The sequence below is a fragment of the Miscanthus floridulus genome, chromosome 16 (assembly GCF_019320115.1).
Source record: "Miscanthus floridulus cultivar M001 chromosome 16, ASM1932011v1, whole genome shotgun sequence".
NCBI classification, from domain to species: Eukaryota; Viridiplantae; Streptophyta; class Magnoliopsida; order Poales; family Poaceae; genus Miscanthus; species Miscanthus floridulus.
The window spans coordinates 83,551,019-83,572,871 of NC_089595.1; the positions used below are offsets into that span (position 1 = coordinate 83,551,019).

General features: G+C 45.1%; 1 pseudogene; it reads left to right on the plus strand.

Moving 5' to 3' along the window:
• The first annotated feature begins 352 nt into the window (after positions 1-352).
• Positions 353-21,632, plus strand: LOC136510936 (probable carboxylesterase 17; annotated as a pseudogene).
• Positions 21,633-21,853: the final 221 nt, after the last annotated feature.

The following is a 21,853-nucleotide window of genomic DNA, read 5'->3' on the forward strand; positions in this document are numbered from 1 at the left end:
GGACAGTGCTACAAAGGAAGTCCTGTGTGTTGTGCGGCTGCCTCGGAGATGAAATTGAGTTGATCCGGAGTCAAGGAGTACGATGAGGGACATGTCGCCCAACGCGACCTGGATTTGCATCGTGTCACTGAAGTGGACGCCGGCGATGGCGAGGAGCGAGAAGTGGGGGCTTGTCTCGGTGGCGCCCTCTTCAATGTCCTCGTCGTCCTCCACAACACCCTCCAGCAAGAAAAGGCGCTTGCAGACCCGATTGTGCCCCTGGCCGAACTTTTCGTCACAGTTGTAGCAGAGGCCCAAGCGACGGCGTTCCTCCTGCTCGGCCTAGGTCAGGCGCTTGATCGGTCGGCCCTCCATGTTGACTGTGGCTGGGGTGGTCGTGGTGTCCACGGGCGGCGCCGACAGAGCAAGACGCGGTGCGGGCGCTGGTAAGAATGCTTGGGGCGCCGCGTGAGGTGGAGGCTCCATAACTCCCGCAGTTCGAGCTTGCGCGTCAGGCTCATAGCTCCGCCGAGGGACTGCGGATTATGCACCTCGACGTCGAAGCTGAGCGGCGGTTGGAGGCCCACGATGAAGAGCTAGACCCGTTGTTCCTCGTCTAGGCGACCCGCGTGAGGGAGGAGTGCTTGGAAGCGATCCTGGTACTCCACGATGGTGCCGTGCGCTTGCACGCCGCCAATTCGCCGAGCGGGTTCGAGCGCAGAGGAGGTCCGTAGCGCAGGTGCAGCAAGTCCTTGAAGCGGCGCCACGACGGAATTCCCTCGTCCTGCTATATCTGGATGTACCACATCTGGGCACCTTGATGAGGACATGACACCCATGCATATGATCATGTTTGGCGCATGGTATGGAGGGTTAGGAGGCCAGCAAGGGTGTCCAAGTCAAGAAGGAGGTTCGAGGCTAATTCGGTTCGAGTCTCCGAGGTGGAGGCCCAAAGCAACTGCAGTTCGAGCCCGTCTCGGAGTCCAGGAGCAGCACGTACTAAAAATGATGCCCAGGTCGCATACAGTGTCCGTTTTGGGCGTTATTTATATGGATGGAAAGATAATTTCATGGAGCTTCCAATGGCACCAGTCCTACCTTAAAATTCGATCAGAGTCAACGGGAATCGTAAAAACAAGTGGACGTCCAGAATCTGTCAGGGTGCTGCTCCACCGTCGGTGACAACTTAATTTAGAGGTGAGCTCGTTCTTAAGTGATCATTTTCATACTTTTGAGAATAGATTGCTACCTAATGATGTTATATTAATTAGGAACATTGGAGAGTGTCATGAGGGACTTAGAGGAAGAGGTGGAGGCAATGATGACCAGCAAGGACGTCCAACAGAAACTGGAGGCCCGGTCCAACATGATTTCGAGTCTGCCTCGGCCTCCAGGATCAGTCTGCCTTAAACTGGTCACCCAGGACGCATTCGAACTCCGTTTTCGATGATCCACATATGGTTGGAAAGCTAATTTAATAGGGAAGCCAATCCAAGTGGTCTCACATCAAAAGCCCTTCAGAATCAATAGGAATCGTCGAAACGATTCAGCGTCCAGAATCTACCAGGGTGTTGCGACACCGTCTTTTGGTCCGTTGGCCCGTGTATCATGTTTGGGACCATTAGGGGGCGCGTCCAGGGTAAGCAACGACCCTAAGACCTTTATGATCATACGCCGCCGCCGTAATTAGGTTTTAGGTTTTGCTTAGATTAATCTGTCAAGAACAGGTTCGCCGTTCATCGGTTTGTGAGACCCCAACTTCGTGAGATTAATCATTCATCTGCAATTTGGTTGCTTTCTTTCTTATTCTTGCTTGTGTTCTTCGTTGCATAGGCCGGGATTAGCCTTCTTGGCGAGGTCAATCAGATCCGTGTCTTGGTTGATAACCAGAGGAGTTGTGGTGCTAAGATTGCAGGGTTCGATCTTTCAATCTGAAGCCGGATCGGTGTGTCATTCTCCGCCACAACGATAGTTATCACTACCTGACAGAAGATCGGGATCCCTATTTTCATTACACCTTCCTCCAAATTGTAGGAGGCCATCCAAACCTTCTCCTCCTCCATGATGCGCTACTGGTGGAAGTAGGATTCGTAGCGGTTAATGAAGATGAGCAGATCGGATTTGCCGTCATACCGTGGAAAATCCAATTTCTAGAATCGTGGCGGTCGGTCCTGGTGGTGCTCCCCTATGGCGGACTTGTTGCCAGAGGAAGACGACATCGGTTGGGCAGCGTTCAAGCATTGGATCGCCTGAGAGTTGACATTGACTGATGCCTGTAGAGACTTGAGGGTGGCGGCCAGGGCGTCTAGAGTAGCCTGGAGGGCGGCCTCCCGGTCTCCCATGGCAGTGGCTTGGTGAGGGGTGGGCGGGGCAGAAGATGCTCGGAGCGGCGGCGGAGGCGAGGATGATCGGCTAGGCGAGGAAGGCCTGGATGGTGATACCAGGTTGTTAAGGACGTCAGGCCCAAGACTAGCAGGACCTCGGTGAAAGCTCTAGTTTGGTTTTGGTGAATTGATGAAACCCTAAGTGTTAACCTAGTTTATCAAGTGATCATGAGATAGGTAGCACACTCCAAGTGGTGAAGCAAATGAAGATCATAGCATGATGATGATGCCATGGTGATGATCAAGTGCTTGGACTTGGAAAGAAGAAAGAGAAAAACAAAAAGCTCAAGGCAAAGGTATAAACTATATGAGCTATTTTATTTTGGGGATCAAGACACTTAGAGAGTGTGATCACATTTAGGTTTGATAGCCGTACTATTAAGAGGGGTGAAACTCGTATCGAAATACGGTTATCAAAGTGCCACTAGATGCTCTAACTCATTGCATATGCATTTAGGATCTAGTGGAATGCTAACACCCTTGAAAATGTTTGTGAAAATATGCTAACACATGTGCACAAGGTGATACACTTGGTGGTTGGCACATTTGAGCAAGGGTGAAGGAGTTAGAGGTGAAAAGGAGTTAGTCTCGCTGATCACAAGGTGACCGGACGCTAGTCCTAGAGGAACCGGCGCGTTCGGTCAATTGTAACAGCGAAGATGCTAGCATCGGTCAAACGACTGGACGCTGGGTCGCTCAGCGACCGGACGCTAGCGAGGTGTGTCCGGTCCTGTTGTCGGACAGCGCTCAGAGGCCAGGGTCTCTGACCGGACACTCGAAGGGTCCGGTCGTGCTTGACCGGACACGTCTGGTGGGCAAAAGGCATTTCTGGAACCTTACTGGAAACAACTGGACTCTGGTGGCTCAGCGTCCGATCAGTTATAGCGCAGCGTCCGGTCAACTCAAGTTACCGTTGAAACTGAGACACGTGGCTATCGTTGGGCGACCGGACGCTGAGGTCCAGCGTCCGGTCAACTTGACCAGAGCGTCCGGTCAGCCCGTGTTGTGCCCAGTGAAGGGGTACAACGGCTCTATTTTGTGGGGGCTTCTATTTAAGCCCCATGGCCGGTTGAAGCTCATACCTTTGGCAATTTTCATTGACATAGCAACCTTATGAGCTTAGCTAAAGCCCTCCCACTCATCTCCATCATTGATTCATCATCTTTGTGAGATTGGAAGTGAATCCAAGTGCATTGCTTGAGTGATTGCATCTAGAGGCACTTGGTGTTCGTGTTTCGCTGCGGATTTCGCTTGTTACTCTTGGTGGTTGCCGCCACCTAGACGGCTTGGAGCAGCGAGGATCGTTGAGCGGAGGTTGGTGATTGTCTCCGGCTCTGATCGTGGTGATTGTGAGGAGTTCTTGACCTTTCTCCGATGGAGAGCCAGAAGGTACTCTAGTGGATTGCTCGTGGCTTGTGTGATCCTCATCTTATGTTGGTTGTGCGGCACCCTATTGAGGGTTTGGCTTGTGAAGCCAATTAGCGCGTGAACCTCTAAGTGAGTGAATCGCCACAACGAGGACTAGCTTGCCGGTAAGCAAGTGAATCTCGGTAAAAATCATTGTGTTCATCATTGATTCCGAGGTGATTGGTCTTCATTGTTATTCATCCTTGTGATTGATTGGTTCCTTCATCTACAAGGTGATATAATCTTCTTGATCACTCTCTTTACATTACCGCAAACTAGTTGATAAGCTCTTTAGTGTAGCTAGTTATGAGACCTTGCTTGCTTGGTTGGTGTGGTTCTTTAGTTAGCCTTTGAGAGCACACTAACATAGAGTAGTATCTTAGTTATTTTGTGAATAGATACTATCTAAACTAGAATTGTGGTAGGTGGCTTGCTTTTTGAGTAGGCTAGCGCAACACTTGCTTCGCCTCATAATTGTCTAACCATTTTATTAAGTGTTGTTGTAGAAATTTTATTTGGCTATTCACCCCCCTCTAGCTATTAGGACCTTTTAAGTGGTATCAGAGCCGAGGTCATCGTGATTTGAGGCTTAACAACCTTCGGTGTAAAAATAGCTCAAATCAACAACACCAAGAAGCCACCCTAATTTGATGGCACAAATTATCTTTATTGGAAGTCAAAGATGACCACACACATCAAGTCAATCAATAGAAAGGTTTGGAAGGTGGTAGAAACCAAAATTGAGATTGAAGATCTGGAGAATCCCACCGCGGCTGAAGAAGTGCTTCTTCAAAATAATGACATTGCTCTAAGTGTCATTTATGATGCAATTGATGAAAGAATATTTGAGCAAATCAAGAATATTGAAATGGCACATGAAGCTTGGAAGAAGTTGGAAGAATCATTTGAGGGCACTTAAGCCGTAAAGGGTGCTAAGGCATATATCCTCAAAGAGAAGTTTGCAAGCTTCAAGATGAAGGAGGATGAGAGTGTGCCGGAGATGTTCCATAGGCTTCAAGTGCTTGTCAATGATTTCAAAGCACTTGGAGAAGAGGTGAAGGACAAGGACTTTTCTCACAAGTTTTTGAGATATTTACCTTCAAGATTTGGTACATTGGTCACCATTCTAGTGAGAAGTAGTTTGGACACCATGACACCAAACCAAGTATTGGGAGATATAATGACCGATGATACTTATAGAGATGATGATGAGAAGGAAGAAAAGATGGAGAAGAAAGACGAGAAGAAGGATGATAAGAAGAAGAGCATGGCATTCAAAGCCACATCATCCAAGGGCAAAGCTAAGCAAGAAACATCAAGTGAAGAAGATGAATCTTGGGATGATAATGATGAGAAGATGGCTCTCTTTGTCAAGAGATTTGGCAAGTTCATGGTGAAGAAGGGCTATCGTGCTAGAAGAAAGAAGTCTTCATCCAAGAACAAAGAAGAGTCAAGAAGGTGCTTCAAGTGTGGAAGCAAAGATCATCTTGTTGCTCAATGCCTATACAATAGCGACAATGATGATGACAACAAGAAGAACAAGAAGGACAAGGAGGAAAATAAAGAGAAGGAGGACAAGATGGCATTCAAGAAGAAGAAGGGTGGTTCATATGTAGTCAGTTGGGATAGTGATGCTTCCTCAAGTGATGATGATGATGATAGTGATGATAACAAGATCACCAAGAAGAAGGTTCTTGCAAGCATTGCTATCAATGAGAAGCCTTCTCTCTTCGAATCTTCTTCATGCTTCATGGCTAAGGCCACTAAGGTGCAATCTTGTGATGATGAAAGCAATGAAGAACATGATGATGATAACAAGACCACCAAGAAGAAGGTTCTTGCAAGCATTGCTATCAATGAGAAGCCTTCTCTCTTCGAATCTTCTTCATGCTTCATGGCTAAGGCCACTAAGGTGCAATCTTGTGATGATGAAAGCAATGAAGAACATGATGATGAAAATGAAAATGAAAATGACCATGGTAGTGATAGTGATAATGATGAACCCACTAAAGATGAACTATTTGACATGCTAGAAGATGCTAAAGAACACTTTGACATCAAGAGAAGAGAATGCAAATACTTGCGTAAGGAACTAGTAGCCCTTAAGCAAGCCTTTGATGAGCTCAATGCATCTCATGAGAGGCTAGAGGAAGCCCATGAGAAGCTTGGCAAAGCTCACAAAAAGCTTAAAAAGGCTCATTCATCTTTGCTTGATGAGCAAAATAAAAAGAAGCATGTTGAAACTTGCAATGTAGGTTTAACTTGTGATATAATTGATGAATCACTATCTATGCCTATCATTGTTGCTCCTACTAACCCTTCTTGTAGCACCTTCACTTCTACCTCATCTAGTAGTGATGGTCTCACTTGTGACACCTTACTAGTGGTTGAGAATGAGAACCTCAAGAAGGAGGTCAATAAGCTCACTCACACCTTAGCTAAAGCTTATGGTGGTGAGGACCGCTTACTTATGTGCTTGGGTAGCCAAAGAGCTTCTCTCTACAAAGAGGGATTGGGCTATACCCCCAAGAAAGGCAAAGCAGTCTTTGCTTCTCACAAGACTAGTTTTGTGAAGAACAATGGTCGGTTTTGCACTAGTTGCAAGCAAGTGGGTGAAAGGTCCTTGTTTGGTTTTGGTAATTGAGTAACAACTTAGGTGGACTAATTGTGTTTATGTGAGATACACAGGTGATTAGTCCACAGGTACATGTGTGTGAGCAACATATGCCATGAAGGGGAAAATGGCTTGGAGATGTTGCAAAGCTCACACATGTGATGATGAAGGAGCTTAAATGCACATGAGACATGACATTGAGTCATGTGATCAAGGTGGAGAAGATCAAGACAAGACTTGGCTTGATCGACCGGTTGCAAACGTGAAGGGCAAGTCAAAGGCTTTGGAGTGATGGACCGCGTGGCGGTGAAGCTTGAGCAGGACTTGGCGCCGATGGACGATAGCAACGGTGAAGAGCAAGTAAAGTCAAGATCGATGAACCAATATGATCATGTGATGATATGAAGTGGATCATATCATTGTTGATCGTGTTGGTGCATGTGTTGCATCGACATTGAAGGAGATGGAATGGAATGCGCAAGGCAAAGGTATAACCTAGGGTATTTCATTTCACCGGTCATAGGTGTGTAGAGAAGTTTATGACCGGGTTTAGGATAGATGGCCGTACTATCAAGAGGGGCAAACTTGTTTGCATATCGGTCATCTAGTGCCACTCGAGTGATCTAACTTTGCATTGTCGCTAGGATCGAGTGGCGTGGCAAGTTGAGTGGCTAACATCCTTTGGGAAATAATTGTGAAAATGCTAACACACATACACATGATGGTGTACACTTGGTGGTGTTGGCACATTTACAAAGGAGGTGGTGTTTGCAGGGGTGAGATGGTGTACACTTGGTGGTGTTTGCACATTTACATGATGGTGTACACTTGGTGGTGTTGGCACATTTACAAAGGAGGTGGTGTTTACAAAGGAGGTGATTCGGCGCTTTCGGGAAAATGGAATGTCTATTTTCTATTGCGCCGGATGCAAATTCTTGTGGTTAGCACACTTGAGCAAGGGTGAAGAAAATGGAGTGATGCCAGCGTTGGTCAAGTGACCGGACGCTGGATCCAAATGCACCGGACGCTGACTGCCTGCGTCCGGTCGTGCTGACGTGGAGTGTAGCAGTAGCTGGAGAGTGACCGGACGCTGGTGCTGCGTCCGATCGCGTTCGACCGGACGCATCCGGTCATGCTCGGGAGCTTACTGGAAACGACCGGACGCTGAGGGTCCAGCGTCCGGTCAGTTGAAGCTGCTGCGTCCGGTCAAGTCAATGACCGTTGGAACTGGGACACGTGGCCATCTGCGGGCGACCGGACGCTGAGGTCCAGCGTCCGGTCAACACGACCGGAGCATCCGGTCTACCCGACCGTTGCCCAGTGAAGGGGTAACGGCTAGTTTAGCCCTTGGGGCTATAAATAGAAGTGGCCCTCGGCCATGGCTGGTGTTGAGCACCTCAAGGGACTTAGTGTCCATGCTTGTGAGTGCTTGGGAGCCCTCCATCACACATATACTTGATAGTGATCATTCGATTGTGTGAGTGAGCGATTCTAGTGCGATTGCATCGTGAGGTTGCATCGAGTGGCACTAGGTGATCGAGTTGCAAGCCGGTGGTGCTTGTTACTCTTGGAGATTGCCACCTCCTAGACGGCTTGGTGGTGGTCTCCGTCGAAGCGCGCAAGAAGCTTGTGCGGCGCTCCGGAGAAGTGCTTGTGAGGGGCATTGTGCTCGCCCCGCGGGAGCCACGAAGAGCAACTCTAGTAAAGCGTGTCATTGAGCTACCCTCACTCAAGGGGTAGGTTCTTGCGGCGCCCGACGTGCGGGCTTAGCGGGTGATGCTAATTAGCCGCCGAACCACCAAGTGAGCGGTCGACACAACGGGGACTAGCGTGTTGGCAAACACGTGAACCTCGGGAGAAAAATCATCGTGTCAACCTTGTTCTTCCCGTTGGTTTGCATCCCCATTACACAAGCTTGCAATTACTTTTATACATATTAAGCTTGTGTAGTTGCCCTTGTAATTAGATAGCTTGTGTAGCTTGCTAATTACCTTCTTGCTTGTGTAGCATACAAGTAGCTCCCTTGCGTGGCTAATTTGGTTTTAGTAACCTTGTTAGTCACATTGCTTAGTTTGTGTAGCTAAGTATTTGCGCTCTCTAATTAGGCATTGGTTGCCTTGTTATTGAGCATTGCTAGTAAGCTTAGTTAGCTTTGTGCTTTTGCTTACTAGCATGTGTAGGAGCTCCCTTGTTGCTTAAAGTATTAGTGACATAGGTTTGTGTAACCTTGCTCCTAGAATTGTTTAGGAGAGCTCTAACTAGCCTGACACCTTTGTTGCATAATTGTTATCTTTGCAAGGTGCTAGTGAACATATATAGTGGGGTATAGTCTTGGCTAGACCGATAGTTTTAATTCCGCACTTGTTTCGGTTAGCCAACGTGATTAAGTTTTAAAAAGGACTATTCACCCCCCTCTAGTCGCCATCTCGACCCTTCAGTGGGTCATAAGGAGCATGAATGCAAAAACAAGAGCAAAAATGCTAATGTATCCTTCATAAAGCTTGATTCATGCTATATGCTTACTAGGGTTACAAATGGTGTGAATGCTAAGTTCATTGGTAAACCATGGATGGGCTCAAAGAAGAAATTCATTTGGGTACCAAAGAGCTTAGTAACTAACCTTCAAGGACCCAAGCAAGTTTGGGTACCTAAAAAGAATTGATCTTATTTTGTAGGTCAATTACAAAGCCAGAGGAAGGCATTGGGTTCTTGATAGTGGGTGCACTCAACACATGACCGGTGATGCAAGAATGTTCAACTCATTCAACACCAATGGCAATGATGGTTATGATAGTATCACATTTGGTGACATTGGCAAAGGCAAGATCAAAGGGCTTGGTAAGATTACAATATCAAATGACATGAGCATATCCAATGTGTTGCTAGTAGAGAGCTTGAACTTCAATTTGCTATCCGTGGCTCAATTGTGTGATCTTAGATTCAAATGCATATTTGGGGTAGATGATGTAGAGATCATAAGTGTAGATGACTCTAACTTGATCTTCAAAGGCTTTAGATATGAGAATCTATACTTGGTTGATTTCAATGCTAGTGAAGCTAGATTATCTACATGCTTGTTCACTAAGTCTAGCATGGGTTGGTTATGGCACAGAAGGCTTGGTTATGTTGGAATGAAACAATTGAATAGATTGGTTAAGCATGACTTGGTTAGAGGCTTGAAAGATGTGTCTGATAAGGATAAACTTTGTAGCTCTTGTCAAGCCAGCAAAGAAGTTGGAAACACCCATCCAAAGAAAAGCATGATGAACACTAGCAAAGCATTTGAGTTATTGCACATGGATTTGTTTGGACCAACACAATACACTAGTATCGGTGGAAATAAATATGTCTTTGTGATAGTGGATGACTACACTAGATACACATGGGTATTCTTTCTAATAGACAAAAGTGATGTATTTGCAACATTCAAATCATTTGTCAAAGGCATTCACAATGAGTTTGAAACAACCATCAAGAGAGTTAGAAGTGACAATGGTAGTGAGTTCAAGAACACTAGAATTGATGAGTTATGTGATGAATTTGGAATTAGACATCAATTCTCGGCCAAGTACACTCCACAATCAAATGGCCTTGTTGAGAGGAAGAATAGAACACTCATTGATATGGCAAGGTCTATGCTTAGTGAGTACAATGTGAGTTAATCTTTTTGGGCCAAAGCTATCAACATGGCTTGCTATTGTAGCAACCACCTCTATTATCACCTATTGAAAGAGAAGACACCATATGAGCTCTTGAATGGTAGAAAGCCCAACATTGCATATTTTTTTTGGTCTTTGGTTGCAAATGCTATATCTTGAAAAAAGACACAAGATTGGACAAGTTTGGCAAGAAATGTAATGAAGGATTCCTACTTGGTTATTCCACTACAAGCAAAGCATATAGAGTTTAGAATTTGGATAGTGGTACTTTTGAAGAAGTTCATGATGTTGAATTTGATAAAACCAAGGGTTCACAAGTAGAGAATGAGAATTTGGAAGATGTTAGAGGCATTCAACTTTCAAATGCCATGAAGAACATGGATATTGATGAATTGAGGCCTAGGCAAGTGAATGATGATGAAGATGATCAAGTGCAAGTGCTCTCTAACTCAAATGTACAAGATGATACAACTCAAGCTAGTACAAGTGGATCTCATGACAATGAACAAGATCAAGTGGCTAGTACATCATCTCAATCCAATGATCAAACAAGTGTAAGCAATCAAGTTCCAATACTTCAACCAACCAATATTGCAAGGGATCATCCATTGAACACTATCATTGGTGATATTTCTAGAGGTGTACAAACAAGATCAAGATTAGCATCATTTTGTGAACACTTCTCATTTGTGTCATCCATTGAACCAAAGAAGATAGATGAAGCATTGAAGGATGTTGATTGGGTGAATGCTATTCATGAAGAATTGAATAACTTCATAAGAAATCAAGTATGGGAGTTGGTAGAAAGACCAAAGGGACACAATGTGATTGGAACCAAATGGGTCTTTAGAAACAAGCAAGATCAAGATGGGATAGTAGTAAGGAACAAAGCAAGATTGGTAGCACAAGACTATACATAAGTTGAAGGTCTTGACTTTGGAGAAACATATGACCCGGTTGCTAGATTGGAAGCAATTAGAATCTTGCTAGCCTATGCTTGTGCCCACAACATAAAGCTCTATCAAATGGATGTCAAGAGTGCATTTCTCAATGGCTACATCAATGAAGAAGTATATGTTGAGCAACCTCCCGGTTTTAAAGATGATAAGAAGCCCAACCATGTGTACAAGTTGAAGAATGCATTGTATGGCTTGAAGCAAGCACCTAGAGCATGGTATGAGAGATTGAGGGATTTTCTACTCTCTAAAGGTTCACAATGGGCAAGGTTGACACCACTCTTTTCATTAAGAAGATTGGAAAAGATCTATTTGTGTTGCAAATATATGTTGATGACATCATATTTGGATCAACCAATCAAAACTTTTGTGATGAGTTTGGAAAGATAATGGCTAATGTGTTTGAGTTGTCCATGATTGGAGAGTTGAGTTACTTCCTTGGTCTTTAAATCAAGCAATTGAAGAATGGTACATTTGTGAGTCAAGGCAAGTAAATCAAGGACATGATCAAGAAGTTTGGAATGATTGATAGCAAAGTCATTAGCACACCAATGGAAACCAATGACAACTTAGATAGTGATGCAAGTGAAAACATGGTGGATCAAAAGTTGTATCGGTCTATGATTGGAAGCCTACTCTATGTGACCGCATCAAGGGCGGATGTCATGTTTAGTGTATGCATGTGTGTAAGATTTCAAGTCTCACCAAGAGAAAGTCATTTAAAGGTTACAAAGAGAATATTGAGGTACTTGAAGCATACACCAAATGTTGGTTTGTGGTATCCCAAAGAAGCAAAGTTTGAGCTAGTTGGTTACTCCGACTCGGATTATGCAGGATGAAAGGTTGAAAGAAAGAGCACCTCGAGCACATGTCAATTATTAGGAAGGTCACTTGTTTCATGGTCATCAAAGAAGCAAAATAGTGTTGCATGATCAACCGCCGAAGCCGAATACATATCCGCCGGTAATTGTTGTGTACAAATACTTTGGATGAAGGCCACTTTGAGTGACTTTGGAATCAAGTTTAAGAAAGTGCCATTGCTATGTGACAATAAGAGTGCAATCAAGCTAACCAACAATCCAGTTCAACATGCAAGAACAAAGCACATTGATGTCCATCACCATTTTATAAGAGATCACCAACAAAAATAGAGCATTTGCATTGAGAGTGTAGGCACCGAAGATCAACTTGCCGATATATTCACCAAGCCATTGGATGAGAAAAGGTTTTGCAAGCTAAGGAGTGAGTTGAATATATTGGATTTCTCAAATATGTGTTGATGCACTCCCTACTTATATGACATGCCTCTCCTTCGAGCTATTCAAGGTAAAAGTTGATTGGCATGACATATATCCTTGCTAAGGACATGTTTAGTGTATCTAGTAACAATTTCAATCTTTTTAGGACCTTAAAGTGGTTCAATTTTATTAGGCTCATTCATGAAAATCAAATGAATTTGATGTTTATATAGTATCACTATTGCTTCTATGCTTGACTTGATCTAGTGATAGCATATGACATGCTTGTGGGCTTGTAAACCTAGTGTTTAATCTAAAAAAATGAACTCTAAGTATTTAACTCAACATGGTATAAGATAACCCTTATTTGGAGGTGTGAAGAAGCTTGTCCTTGGATCAAACCGAGTTAAATATCTTTGGTAAATGATCTAGATTGGACCAAATTTGAAAAATGATCCTCACCCCATTGATTGACATTGATAATCTCGACCCTACAAGTGGTACTATCTATGTTTTAAGTCTTTGTGGTCATTGATGACAAAGGGGGAGAGAAGCAAAGATATAAGTGAAACAAAGACATAAGTGACAAATGGAAGAGAAATAAAGATACAAGTGATGGGGAGAAATATGACAAAGGAAAGGAATCAATTAAAATTTTGAGCACACAAGTAGGGGGAGCAAGCTCATAAACTTGTATGGTGCATTTGAATGTGCATTTCATATGTTTGCTTGCATGGCACAAGTTCTAAATTTAAAATATCCATGCTTGTGTGCTGTATGCTAGTTGTAGGTTTGAATGACAAAATAAAAAACTAGCATGCATAGGATATCTAATGATTTCATTTCCAAGTATTTCCAAGTGGTATCAAGCTAACCATGGTGCTAAGGATGGTATAATGGTGCACTCCGATTGGTATCACGCTTCAAAGGTCCATCTTTTATACCTTAGCATCATTTGGTAGACATTGTCTCCTACTTTTCCTATCTAAGCATATGTGCAAGCTACAATCCAAACTCTTAGCACATATGTATGGGGAGCAATTGCTACCATTTGGGGTTCATGAAACTTGTCCATATCCTTTTACACATAGTAAATATGCTTGGGCAAGCAACATGGATTCAATTGAATTTTATTTTATATCTTTGTATAAGGGTTGTCATCAATTACCAAAAAGGGGGAGATTGAAAGCTCTAGCTTGGTTTTGGTGAATTGATGAAACCCTAAGTGCTAACCTAGTTTATCAAGTGATCATGAGATAGGTAGCACACTCCAAGTGGTGAAGCAAATGAAGATCATAGCATGATGATGATGCCATGGTGATGATCAAGTGCTTGGACTTGGAAAGAAGAAAGAAAAATAAAAAGCTCAAGGCAAAGGTATAAATCATAGGAGCTATTTTGTTTTGGTGATCAAGACACTTAGAGAGTGTGATCACATTTAGGTTTGATAGCCGTACTATTAAGAGGGGTGAAACTCGTATTGAAATACGGTTATCAAAGTGCCACTAGATGCTCTAACTCATTGCATATGCATTTAGGATATAGTGGAATGCTAACATCCTTGAAAATGTTTGTGAAAATATGCTAACACATGTGCACAAGGTGATACACTTGGTGGTTGGCATATTTGAGCAAGGGTGAAGGAGTTAGAGGTGAAAAGGAGTTAGTCTCGCTGGTCACAAGGTGACCGGACGCTGGTCCTAGAGGAACCATCGTGTCTGGTCCATTGTAACAGCGAAGATGCTGGCGTCGATCAAACGACCGGACGCTGGGTCGCTCAGTGACCGGACGCTGGCGAGGTGTGTCCAGTCCTGTTGTCGGACAGTGCTCAGAGGCTAGGGTCTCTGACCGGACACTGGAAGGGTCTGGTCGTGCTTGACCGGGCACGTCCGATGGGTAAAAGGCGTTTCTGGAACCTTACTGGAAACGACCGGACTCTGGTGGCTCAGCGTCTGGTCAGTTATAGCGCAGCGTTCGGTCAACTCAAGTTACCATTGAAATTGAGACACGTGGCTGTCGTTGGGCGACCGGACGCTGAGGTCCAGCGTCCGGTCAACTTGACCGGAGCGTCCGGTCAGCCCGTGTTGTGCCCAATGAAGGGGTACAACGGCTTTATTTCGTGTGGGCTTCTATTTAAGCCCCATGGCTAGTTCAAGCTCATATCTTTGGCAATTTTTATTGACATAGCAACCTTGTGAGCTTAGTCAAAGCCCTCTCATTCATCTTCATCATTGATTCATCATCTTTGTGAGATTAGGAGTGAATCCAAGTGCATTGCTTGAGTGATTGCATCTAGAGACACTTGGTGTTCGTGTTTCGCTGCAGATTTCGCTTGTTACTCTTGGTGGTTGCCGCCACCTAGATGGCTTGGAGCAGCGAGGATCGTTGAGCGGAGGTTGGTGATTGTCTCCGGCTCCGATCATGGTGATTGTGAGGGGTTCTTGACCTTTTTCCGGTGGAGAGCCAGAACGTACTCTAGTGGATTGCTCGTGGCTTGTGTGATCCTCATCTTGTGTTGGTTGTGCGACACCCTATTGAGGGTTTGGCTTGTGAAGCCAATTAGCACGTGAACCTCCAAGTGAGTGAATCGCCACAACGAGGACTAGTTTGCCGCAAGCAAGTGAACCTCGGTAAAAATCATTGTGTTCATCATTGATTCCGAGGTGATTGGTCTTCATTGTTATTCATCCTTGTGATTGATTGGTTCCTTCATCTACAAGGTGGTATAATCTTCTTGATCACTCTCTTTACATTACCGCAAACTAGTTGACAAAATCTTTAGTGTAGCTAGTTGTGAGAGCTTACTTGCTTGGTTGGTGTGGCTCTTTAGTTAGCCTTTGAGAGCACACTAACATAGAGTAGTATCATAGCTATTGTGTGAATAGATACTATCTAAACTAGAATTGTGGTAGGTGGCTTGCTTTTTGAGTAGGCTAGCGCAACACTTGCTTCGCCTCATAATTGTCTAACCATTTTGTTAAGTGTTGTTGTAGAAATTTTATTAGGCTATTTACCCCTCCTCTAGCCATTAGTACCTTTCACCCGGCTACAGAGTTTGTAGCCGCGACCTGTGGTAGTTGGGCGAGGTTTTGCCCCTCAGCTCCAGTCGGTTTGGAGGAAGAAGAAGAGAGATTAGGTAATAATTCTTGCTTGATTCTTATTCAACCTGATGACTCTCATATATAGGCCATTTGACACTACAAATTGGAGCTAATTGCTCCTAATTCTAAGGCATTGATCGACTATTATTTTCTTCTATCTACTTGCCATTTCTTTCTGACCTGCATGCTGGGTGATCACGCATATCCTCAGCTGGCGCGCCTGCCTGCATGGTGACCGCGCCTAGATCCTCAGTGGCTCTGTGGCCATCCCGGGCGCACCTTTTCCTTGTATAGGCGTGGCCCCACATGACACTTTAAGAAAGGAGAAAGAGACTGTCCACTATGTGTGGTTTGGAGGTTATAACAGCTTTTGAAACTGACATATGGCCTCCAGGTCTGTGGACACATGAGCAGAAATGTTTGGTCGTGAGTCAAGACTCGTCCTATGTTCACAAGAAGTGGATGCCACTGTTGTGGGTTTATTTGCTAATCTGTTCTCTGTCACAAGCCTTGTCTTACTATATAGGACACGAGATGGTAAAATTTAAAATGATAGCTAAAGAGGGTTCTATTGACTACGTTAGTCACTTAGTCTTATATGTAATAGCTAATAGACATTGTGCTGGGTCTCAATTTTTCTGGTGTATTAAGTTTCTGCATTGATTCTTGAATACTGCACAGTTCCCTGAGACAACTATTACATGAACCGAGAAGTATCTGCATTGTGATAATATTTGTACATGAACTCGTGGAGGCGGAACTGCATGCCCATGTTAGTAAAATCAGTATTTGCCTTAAAACAATAAGAAAACTAGAAGAATGCCCCGCGCGTTGGTGCGGGAATCGCTGATGAACTTATACTACTTATATTTACTAATATGATTGAATAAATATCATAATACATGTTAGTGGATGATTTTTAGCATTATGATATGAACAACTAAATATATGTTAGTAAATGATGTGGTTTGCTAATGTAAATAGCTTGAATGAAGACATAATGGCATGTGTTAGTGGGATGTGTTTTAGTTGATGTTGATGTGGATACTTTGCATGACAAGATAGTTGAATGTGCTAGTGGGATGTTCTAGTGGATGCTCATGTGGACACTTTGTATGGTAAAATTAATTATTAATGGGGTTTATCTTTATAAGAGATATAGATAGATATAAATATCAAATGCATATATGTGTATTAAACATCAACTTGCACAGGAGGGAATTAAATTTAAATTAGTGCAAAAGAAACTGTTTTATTAGTTTTAGAAAATACAAATTATTATTTATATTTTGAAATATATCAATATAGTTAGGTTGTAGAATAATGTAGATACTCTGCAGTGAGTGGAAAAGGTCTAAATGATTATAATATGCTCTATCAATTTATAAAATACAATAACTACTTCAACCTTGACCACATGGTTGTGTCATCAACGCCATTGAAAAGCTCCCCCGAGCAACAAGAGGGGGTGGAATTGTGTGTTTAATGAAAAAACTTAAACCTATGGCTCAAGTAAAACTACTTGAAAACTAATAAACTAGTTCTAGCAAGATGTGCTAAGATTTTCTAATTTGCTTTCACACTTGCTCCTTAAATCCACAAAGAGTTCAGCAACATAGAGCTAATCTTATAAACTAGTCTGAGCTAATCTTATAAACTAGTCTAAGCTAATCTACAAAGTTAAAGGTCACACAAAGCATGCACAAGAATAAACACTCAATGTTGAAAGGATCGAGATGCCCAGGAGGGGTTGAAGTAATCCAAAATTGTCACGAAATTAAAACCTTTCACTTAGCTCATTTCACCCCTTGTGCCTAGATTATGTTTCTAGCCTACTCATAAAGTTTTGCACCCTAGTTCTAACTCTATGCTAGTATGGCAATGCTAAGAGTATAAACACATGAAATTAATTGCACAAATGTAAATGCTCAAAGTAAAGAGAGGGTTAGGAACACGGTAATGTTTTTCCGAGGTATCAGAGACAGAGAGTCAACACTCCCTACTAGTCCTCATTGAAGCAAATGCACAAGGGTATAGTTCCCCCTTGATCCAAGCAAAGACCAAGTGCTCTATATGGGCTGATTCTTCGCCATTGCGGCACGGTGAATCGCCCGCAAGAGATCATCAAGCTTTCAACACCACCAAGCCGTCTAGGTGACACTGATCAGCAAGAGTAACGAGCATAAACTCTCACTTAACCTAACCAAGCCTAATGAGAAGAATGGATGCACATTTGCTACTCTCTCTAATCACTAATGAAGCCTTTAATCTTGAATTAGCAAATCCAAATCACACTAATAGGCCAAAGCTCTCTCTTGGACACACAAGGGTGTAGGTGAAACTTCAGAATGCCAAGAGAAACTCAATGCACGAGATGGAAGAGTATTTGTAACCCCAGGCTAAGGAACTAGCCGTTGCCCCTCCACTCATAGAAAATATGCAGCCTGTTCGAGAGGCCGTATCGTATCGTGGATTATTTACTGCTGGCTGGTTTAGTGTGAGAGAAAAACATTGTTTCCGACTGAAAATTTACGATCGTTTACGAGCAAGCGAACAGGCTGATGAGCATCAGACCTGTCCGGTGCAGTCCTGGTCTCGGCACCGAACATGTCCAGTGAGGCTCCAATCGCTGGTTCTGACAACTAGTGGTTATTATACAGCGTGTCCAGTGGGCAAGTCCGATGCTCACCGGACATGTACCTTTGCTGAGTGCAAGCCGTCGAGGAAGCATTTGCAATGCTATTGTGGTGCGCAGCACTGGACACGTCCGGTGAATGCATCAGCACTGTGCACGCCCATACTACAGCACAGGGCCACCTGTTCGGTGCACACGTACCGGACATCAATGTGCCGGTCCTATTAATTTTCAACATAAAACCAGGGCACTGTGCACGTCCGGTGCCCCACCAAACAGGTCCAGTGCATGCAGAGCACCGTCAACTCATCCGATTCAAACACTCTTTGACTTGGGTTTTGTTTACAGGGGCAAACCTAGTAAAACGGTGACAATATTATCTTTTGTGTTCTGTCAACAGCTTGGGGAAGTCAATCGGTTTGATTGGACTAGCTGGTTTATCAACTTGAGTTAAGGCTAGAACTTTATGGTATATTTGGTTCATAAGACGAGGTAGGATCATCCCTTTCTAGTTTAACGTGTGTGGTTGGCAGCCGAGAAGGGATGAAATAACTACAAATGAGAATATTTCTGTAGATGTTGGACGAACTCATCCTAGAAAATATCTAGAATGCTGCAATCCTACCTGTGACATGATAGTGACAATGGGACCAGTGTCAGGATAGAGCCATCCTATTTTTAGAAACTAGGATGGAACCATCCCATCCTTAAAAAAACAAGAATAATGGAGCCTTCCTATCTCACCTCACTCTTCGACCAAGCGTTACCTTAATTTCCCATTATGTGAATCCAGGGAAGGACCTTAGTTCAGGATATTGCACTATCCAAGTCTTAGTTAAGGTGCTAACTATGATTGCCGTCACCTAATTCACACCTCTCTTCTACTTCCTCAAGTAAGGCTGCAAGGTGGTGCACGAGGTGTCCGGCTGGCTGCGCGTGCTGGACGACGGCAGCGTCGACCGCACGTGGACCGGCCCGCCCGAGGTCCTCCCGATGATGCAGCCCGTGGCGCCGTACGCCGTGCCCCGCGACGGGCACACGCTGCACGACCTCCCTGGGGACCCCAGTTTCCGGATCTACCTCGCCGAGACAGTGGCGGAGCCAGGATTTCATGGCCGGGTATTCCACGTATGAAAAATTTTCAATGCATATATGCAATAGTAATAAGGGGCAAAATCAGTATAAAATTGATCCTGGTGCACTGCTCAAGTAGTATATATAATTTTTAGAATATATGTTAGGTAAAATATATTTGGGAAAATTGGTTTCATAGTATCCAAAGATGATGAAATTCAGAAAATACCACTCAAATATCACGGCCATGTGAAATATCACCGAAAAATAATCTGTTACCTGAAACTACCATTCTGTCACGATTTGAGCTAACGACATAAATCCATCGTTGCTCCTCCCTTCTTCACACGTGAGCACCGGTGGAAATCCTATCACTTTCGTCTTCCTCACCTCCGGCGTAGGTCACGCTGAAAAAAACACTTGCACGAGCGGCCGAGCCAATCCACACCACAAATTCCATGGTGGGTACCCCAATGGGTCAACAGGCTAGCAGGACATCTGCCCAAGGCTGTTTCTTTGCTTCGTTTCCATAGTGTCTTCTTCGAGTCCATGCAGCGCGGGTCCATGCTGCGTGGATTCAACTGCAAATTCAGGAGGCCTAATCTTCGCCGGTGATTTTGCTCGCGCTCGGCCACCGCTGCTCGCGTCCAACCTGCTCGAGCTGCCGCGCGCCTATGCGCGAGCAACCCACCGGGCCACCCTGCTCGAGCCGCCGTGCGCCGGAGCACGAGTAGCCGCCGGACCACCCTGCTCGAGTTGCCGCGCGCCTGTGCGCGAACCTCCGCCGGGCCACGCTACTCGAGCTACGCGCATGAAGCGCCGCCGCAATGCACTGCTCGAGCTGCCGAGATGCCCTCCTCGATGCGGACACCGTCGTCCCGCGCGCGCCAGCTGCTGCCGGTGCCGCCCTGCATCTTCCATGTTCAGCTCGAGTAGCTGAGAGTTGGATTTTTTTGCCTTTATTAGATGGACGGGAATCGTGCTGACGTTGTTACCTTCAAACCGGATGAAATGCTAGTTTCAGATAACGGTTCTATCTTTCAGCGGTATTTTACGTAACGAAGTTCTTTCAGTGGTATTTTCTGAATCTCGTGATCTTTCAATGCTATGAAACCAATTTTCCCAATATATTTTTACCCTGGTAACAAGGCACCAGGCAAAGTGAACTTGGTGTCGCCCTTGGTAATAATCAACGTTATAAGAACCATGCAACATTTCTTTCAAAAAAACACAATGCAATAAAAAATAGAAAACGAAACCTTTAATTCTTACTCTGAAGAATCAATAATGGATCAGGGGTCTTTTTGTGTTCGCCATGCTATTGCATCAAGCCGGAGATGAGAAAAGGTGCCGAGGGGAGGGCCGGACGCCGGAGCTGAGGGGGAGCCTGCAAAGACCCCTGACCGCCGCCGCGCGCCAGAGGAGTGCCGGGCACAAGGCGCTGCTGCGTTGGTTGTCGAGGCCTGACTGCCGAAGGGCTGAGGGGCGACCGGGCGAGGGCTGAAGCGCTGAGGAGAGAGCCGACCTGCCGTGTCGTTGTGCCACCGCCCTCCGGTCGATGCGAGCGACGGACGGGAGTAAGAGAGACAGGGACGGGAATACGGTCGATGGGTTTCTGTCTTTATGAGTTCGTGGGCTGCTGCTTCTAGTTGTTCTACTGGGGCTTTTGGGCTACATATTTGAAATATTCAACAAACTAACATATTGTATCATTACACATGTATACGTATATTGGTGTTTGTCACAAAAAAAATTATGGGTATTCCATAGAATATAGAGGCATACCCCTAGCGCCGCCCATGCCCCGAGATCAACGGCCGCGGCCGCAAGGGCGGGCGCCTCCCCGTTATCGTACACCTCCACGGCGGCGGCTTCTGCTTCTCCCACCCCTCCTGGGTGATGTACCACCACTTCTACTCGCGTCACGCGTGTGCAGTACCCGCCGTGGTCGTCTCTGTCGAGCTCCCGCTCGCGCCCGAGCGCCGCCTGCCTGCGCACATCGACACGGGCGTCGCCGCTGTCGGAGGACGGAGCTCTTGCTGACAAGGCAGATAAGCTCCGTGAAGCCGCTAACGTCTCCCGGGTGTTCCTCGTCGGCGACAGCTCTGGCGCTAACATCAGCCACTTTGCCGCCGCGCGTGTGGGCCAGGACGGCGCTGGCATCTGGGCGCCCCTGTGCGTCGCCGGTTGCGTTCTGATCCAGCCAGGATTCATGCGCGCAACAAGGAGCCGATCGGAGCTGGAGGTAGGAGACTCGGTGTTCTTCACGCTGGACATGCTGGACAAGTGCAAAGCCATGGCGCTGCCGGTTGGCGCCACCAAGGAGCACCCTTTCACGTGCCCCATGGGTCCGCAGGTGCCGCGCCGATGCTGGTGGCCGTCGCCGAGAACGACCTCGTCCGCGACACGAACCTCGAGTACTGAGACGCGCTGCGTGCCGCCGGTAAGGAGACGGAGGTGCTGCTCAACCGTGGCATGGGCCATGCATTCTACCTCAACAAGTTCGCCGTTGACATGGACCCAGCACAGGAGAGCGGACGCAGGAGCTGATTGACGCCATCGTGAGCTTCATCGCTTGCCACTGAACGCTTAAGTGCAAGAATAATGTAATTTGTCTGTGCTACGCGTGTCCACAATTGACTGAGGTCAACAAATGTGTGTCAGCGTCACGTCTCGCCTGCACGTGTAACTTGCTTTTGCCCCTACTACCCATGTGTGTGTGTGTGTGTGTGTGTGTATATATATATATATATATATATATATATATATATATATATATATATATATATATATATATATATATATA